Genomic DNA, 6,095 nt, shown 5'->3' on the forward strand with positions numbered 1-6,095 from the left:
AAAGTACTCACATACTACTGATAGCTGCTGGAGTTTGGGTTCTTCATAATTCTGCACCCATAGATCAGAGACCAGTTTTGAACTCTTCAACCCTGGGTAGTTGAGAAAGACTTAATTGCAAGGAGGGAGGGAAGAAAATGTGTTGTCTTGCACAAAGGATTAGGATTTCAGATAGCAACAGCATCAGTTAGAGCTTGTGACTGTATGGAGTAGGAGATAAGAATTTCTGAACATCTGTTCCAGGGACGAATAAAGATGATATTTGCACGTGGTTTTTGATTTTCTGTATGTACACTTAATACCAAAACTTACATGTAACTATATATGTACACATATGTAACTGTTTACACAGAATATGTGATCTTTTTTTTTTTTTTCCTAAGCAGTTGTAGCACTTCGTGCGATGAACTCTCAAAAGATGAAGAGGCATCCTTCTGCATTAGTGATTTCCAGGGAACTGGTGAAGACGAACTGTCTAGAAAGCTATGAAGAGTTTGACTAGGCACAGTTTCCACATGTGCACTGGCTTCTGCAATTTGCTCTCAGGAATCCATTGTCAGTGTTGCATTGCTGAATGCACATCTCAGGAACATCTGTAGGCAGTAGGCAGGGCTGCGTCACTCTGGAGGTAGGTGCAGGCCTCCTCCTTTGCAATTGTTGGAAACGAAGATGTTCCCAGGGATTGTGAAATATGCTGACCATACTGACAACTCATGCAAATATGATCAGGTGCCTGGTTGCTGTCACTTGATTTGGCCAGTGGCTGCTTTCTGTAGGCGAGAGTAATTTGAAGAATGGCTTTCAGCATTTGGAAGTCTATGCTTTTACCTTAATTAATAGCCCAAATAAGGTGGAAAGGAAAAAAAACACCCAAGTGCTTGAATCAATGAATTGGATTCTATCTAGTACCCAGAGAACTGCAGAATCTGTGTTTTTTTCTGTACATGCAGGAAAATAGGGAGCCTTGATGATGATCATCTCATACTGTAGTACATGAAATGTCACCTAACCACAGTTCTGTCCAGCTTCTTACTTATATAGACCAACACATTTAGATTCTAAACTATCCACTTCGTTGTTTTACAGCATGTATCAGCTTTGATAATAACTGACACTTGCAATGCCCTCCCCAGATCAGCAGAATTCTGTGGAAGAGGAACTGTTGACTCAGCCCAGCCTTTAAAATCTTAATACCACTGGTAACAGAGCTTTTCTTTGTCCTTTCCACTAAAAGCAATGTAATTCATTCCTATCCCCAACAGCAAGGATGGATCTGGAGGAGGAACAGCTCCAATGTGCTGCAGTTTCTCTCACTTTGCTGCACCTGCAATAGCCAGGCCTCTAAGGAAACCTTCCAGAGCCTCAGTGTGCCAAGACATAATCAGCTGATGGCAGTATCACCAAAATAAGGACTACAGCAAAGATTCAGCCATCAAGCAAATAAGCTTTGCTGCCTCTCTTTAATGAGTTTTGCTTATTCTTCCTGTTTCCTTCCCTTCCACTTTGTAGCTTGTACTGTAGTAAAAGGCTTCCCCAGGCACCATCTTGGACTGGGTGACTGTCCAGTGAATTGCAGCATTTGCTACTGTTACTACAATCCCTTTCCATTCAGTGCTGATCCTTTCTAAAGTCCCCCTGGGAGACACATAGTTTGAAGTTCTGATTAGAAAGCTCAGTGTTCAAACTGAAGCTGGGGAAGAGCAGAAAGATACTTTTGCCTTTGAGCCAAGGATATATTAGGAACAATTCACAAAACTATTAAAAAAAAATCAATATCTCCAAGAATGTTTCGTGGTGAGTTTAGAAGTCCAGTGTCCACAGAATACCAGTGAAAGGGAGAGGTATTGATCCTGGAGGCCATCTGGATGTTTAAAAATGTCAGAGAAATCCAGACAAAATGACAACACCCACAAAAATTCGACTTCCAGAAAACATTGCTGTTCTCATTTCCCTCCTCACTCAGCTGTGACCTGCTATTGCCACAGCCCTTTGCTCCCAGATCTGCTCCCTCAGCCCAATTGGAGCACTTGGACAGCACAAGCAAGTGAACCATGTCTAGTTCCAAGCAAACACAGATGGGCTGCAAGAGAATGCATCCCTTGGACAATGCACAGAGTGAGCAGGAGGAATGGAAGAGGTATCACAGTGAGGATAAGACTGATATCCTGCTCTGGACATTAGCTTAGACTTTAGAAAACTAGTTCAGTTCTCTGCTGAGCTACATACAAATCTCGTGTGATTCTGGGCAAGCTGCTTCATGTAGTTTCATTTTATAATCAATCTGCAATGTACCTAGAAGCAGGATGCCTTGAAAATAAGGCATGTTTCTCTTTCACCAGGTTGCATCTTGTGACCAGAGAGCCATAAAGTGGGTGACTTCATCCAGCTGATCTAAGGGAAAGCCTTTCGTTATTGGTTGCAGGAATAGGTTTCTGCTAGCTCAGCAGTCTGAACATGCTCAGCTCCTGGCTGCTGTTTCACTACTGCAGCAGAAGCAGGGTGAGAACACAGTCAAGGGCAAAGTTACAGAACCACCCTTCTTGGTGGTTCTGTTGATGGTTTTAGCTGCAGCATGAATCTTTATTGGAATTCCTTACTCCTCACAGTCCCTCCTACTTGAATTTGTCTTATGAACACATTCTCAGTTAAATGCTCCGATGACCAGAAACAGAGAACTACTCTGAACAGACATTATATTAAGCACTCTGGTGACAGTTTCTTAATAATGCACTGAAACATTCTCAGCTAATTGCCTCTCACTTAACTGCCAAGTAGCATAAGGATGGATGTAAGTTTGGTCAGTATCCCCATGATGGGTGGGAGTCAGGGCTCGACCTTTGGGCACCAATGCTGTCATGCATTCCTTGCTCACTTTCTGCAGACACTCACCTTCAGATGGGAAATTAAAACTCCCTCCTTTCTGCAGATTTAACCACTGACAAGTAACACCTTCCTGTGATCGGCAGGAAGTTTTCCCCTGTGGGCTGCCCCTGCACTAGCACCCACGTGGGGCACTTTAGTCACGGATGGGAAAAATCCCTCCTCTTTTATAAGAGATGCATCTTTTTCCAATAATATTCAATAAAATAGACCACTCATCAGTAGAGAAGAAGCTCTTGGGACAGCTGCTGGAAGCAGCATTTATATCACTTTGTCTGTGATTGTTTCTGAATGAAGTGAGAGCGTCTTCTCACAGTCCTGTTACGTGCCTTCTGACTCTCAGAGAAGGGAAAAAAGAGTGAATACTTTGTGCAAGGATACAGCACAACAAGATGAAGCTAAAAGCCTGGATGCATCTGTGATTCTCAGCAAACCAAAGATGTGTTTGTCTACTCGCCAAGGGTACAAATTTCCATGTGGATGCAGTTTTACAAATGTTTACCTTTGCACTTCATTTGTAATATCTTTGTGCTGACCTTGGTGTGCTCTTTGAGAAAGCACCATCCAGATGGTTTTACATGGGACTCGTTAGTTTCTCCTTTTCTCTTGGCTGAGACAAAATATGGAGCAGTGCCCACTGCAGAGTAGCCAGTATAGTTCATCTCGCTGCCAAAAAGAGGTCATGGAGAACCCAAACCAGATTGTCTTCATCAAATCACAGAGCTGGGGTTGCCTTTAATCTTCAAGCAAGAAAGGGGTGAGATGAGTGCAGCAGACATGACAGCATGCGCAGCCATCATCCAGATGACTTCAAGCTGTGGTTCACAGAATCTGTGTTTTTTCCAAAATGTCTGAAAGATCTAACCTGAAAGACTGCAAAAGAAAGAACCCTCTGAGTCTCTTGAGTTTCTTGACCACTGGCAGGCTGTCTGTAGAGACTTTTGCTACAGTGCCATACAGTCAGCTGGGATGTAATTGCTGCTGTAGCTGGCTTGCAGCCTTTTCTGCTTTCATGTTTTGTCTTGTGGCTCATTCCTGGATTCTTTGTATTTTCTATTGATCATATTCTATTTGTGGTGTTCATATTTTTAATTTTCTTTCCCTTGTAGGACTCTTTTGTATTAGGCTTTTTACATCTGCAGGATACAATTTTCAAGCAGTTTCTTCATTGGTTCTCCTGGGAATAGCTGCATACAACCAAAGGTACTTACAGGAGACTGGGAAATAGTACCCAAATTAAACACATCATTCACTCTTCCTCTGAATTGTGTTCTCTACCTGTTTATCATAGGGAAATAACTGCTTTGAGGACAAGAAAAAGTCTGAGTAATCAGTATTTTCCACACTAATCATAAAAAGAAAAAAAAAAAAGAATAGAAACAAAGCTTTCTAAAGCAGGGGTGAAACTGTGTCTTTTATCTTTTTTTTTTTTTAATAATTTTGCTGTATCATTTCAATCAGTATTTTCAAGAAAGTTTATTTCCTCATTCTTCTGTAGTGATATGATCAACTTGCATGCTCTGCTACGCATCAGCATTTCAGAAGAAACTGCCCACAACAGACCCCTGTGCGGGAATTCTGAGTGCTGATATATGACAGTATGGGCTGTTCCCTCGTTCACCAACACTAACCTATTCACGCTCAGCAACACTGGAACTGGGTAAAGTTCTCAAGTCTTACTTGGCACTTGATCATAAAGCCCCTGAAAAATCCTTGCAAACTAGTGGAGCCTCGTGGATGCCCAAATTGGCCTACTGGCATCCCATGTTGCTTACATTTAACATTGGGACCCCTGGACTTGGCCTGCTGGCATCCCACAGGGCTTATATTTAATGTTACCTGTTGTGGATTTGTCCCTGTAGAGACATCTCTGATTCACCTGAATACACAGCAGTTAGCAAAGCTCAGAATTAGAAGGATGCTGAATTCTGGTGATTGAAGTGTTAGAAATGATCACAGAAATTATGAAGGTGGAGAAAACAAGTGAGATAGATCCCTTGTGCAGTCTGATTCCAGGTCTCCTCTGGATCTTCTCTTCATTGCCTTATCTATAAGGCAAGAATGGCAGGTCCCACCTCAGACCAGACCCCATTCTGAGTCTCATGGTTCTGATGACCATGCCTTATAGCCCCTTCAATCTCCTTAGGGCATCTGAATTCTCCATTCTGCTCCATATGTTTCACAGCATTTGTCCCCATTGCAGCTTGGATTTTAATGGCAGGCGTGAGCAAGAATACCAAGGAATCCTCCTCTCAGCTCATATGCTCATAGAATTCATTGAGTTGGAAAGGACCCACAAGGATCATCAAGTTCAACTCCTGTCCACACACGCTGCCTTCTTGTGCATTGGCTCTGTGCTCTCTGAACTCCTACGGAATCATAAACTAATCCCTCACTGTTCTTTTGTAAACCATTTCTGTGAACTGGATTGTACTCACCCGAGCTAAAAAAAAAAAGCAGGCAAAACCTGTTGCCTTTGTAGGATTTGATCTCAGAGAGGGCATCCTCATGATACAGCTGATTAGGTGCTTTTCACAGTGCATTGACTTCCTGTGCTGAGTTAAAGGCAAAATTATTAAACTATTAAAAGGCAAAAAAGGCATAGTTGTGTAACTTACTCTAATAAATGAGAACAACTTCTAACAGTGTGATTTAAATCTACAGAGACATCTCAAAGTTCTTGGGCGTAAGGATGAAATGAAACTCACTTACTGTGCGTCAGAAAAAGGTTAAAGAACTGATACTTTTAGGTACAGTTTTGATCCGCAAATCTGATCTCACAAAAGGACTCACTGTCACAAATCATAGCACCCAGATCTCCAACCATTTGGCTTGCACACCCCAACCATTGTGTTGGTTGCAATGCTTTGAGTTAATCTGGCAGAGCCATTTTTCAGACCCCACATTTGCCATCTTTTGTTCTCCAATCCCTACGTCATATGGCTTATCTGATCTGTCTGATCTATAGCATGAGCTGTTACAGACACACAGAAGTAACATTCCCTACACAGTCATGCTCTCAAACAGGTGCCTTTGCTTTATTCCGCAGTGCATTTCTGCACATGCAGCAATAGACCTCTCTTTTCCACTGAGCATTTGAGCTCACTGTGATTTTTGCAGATATATTGACTGTATTTTTCCCAAGTTGAAACTGAAATATTTTAACACTTCACCTATCTCCAGCTCTCCATTAACCAATTCTTTAATGACACTGA

Source organism: Meleagris gallopavo, chromosome 11 (genome assembly GCF_905368555.1).
Source record: "Meleagris gallopavo chromosome 11, MGAL_WU_HG_1.1, whole genome shotgun sequence".
Lineage (NCBI taxonomy): Eukaryota > Metazoa > Chordata > Aves > Galliformes > Phasianidae > Meleagris > Meleagris gallopavo.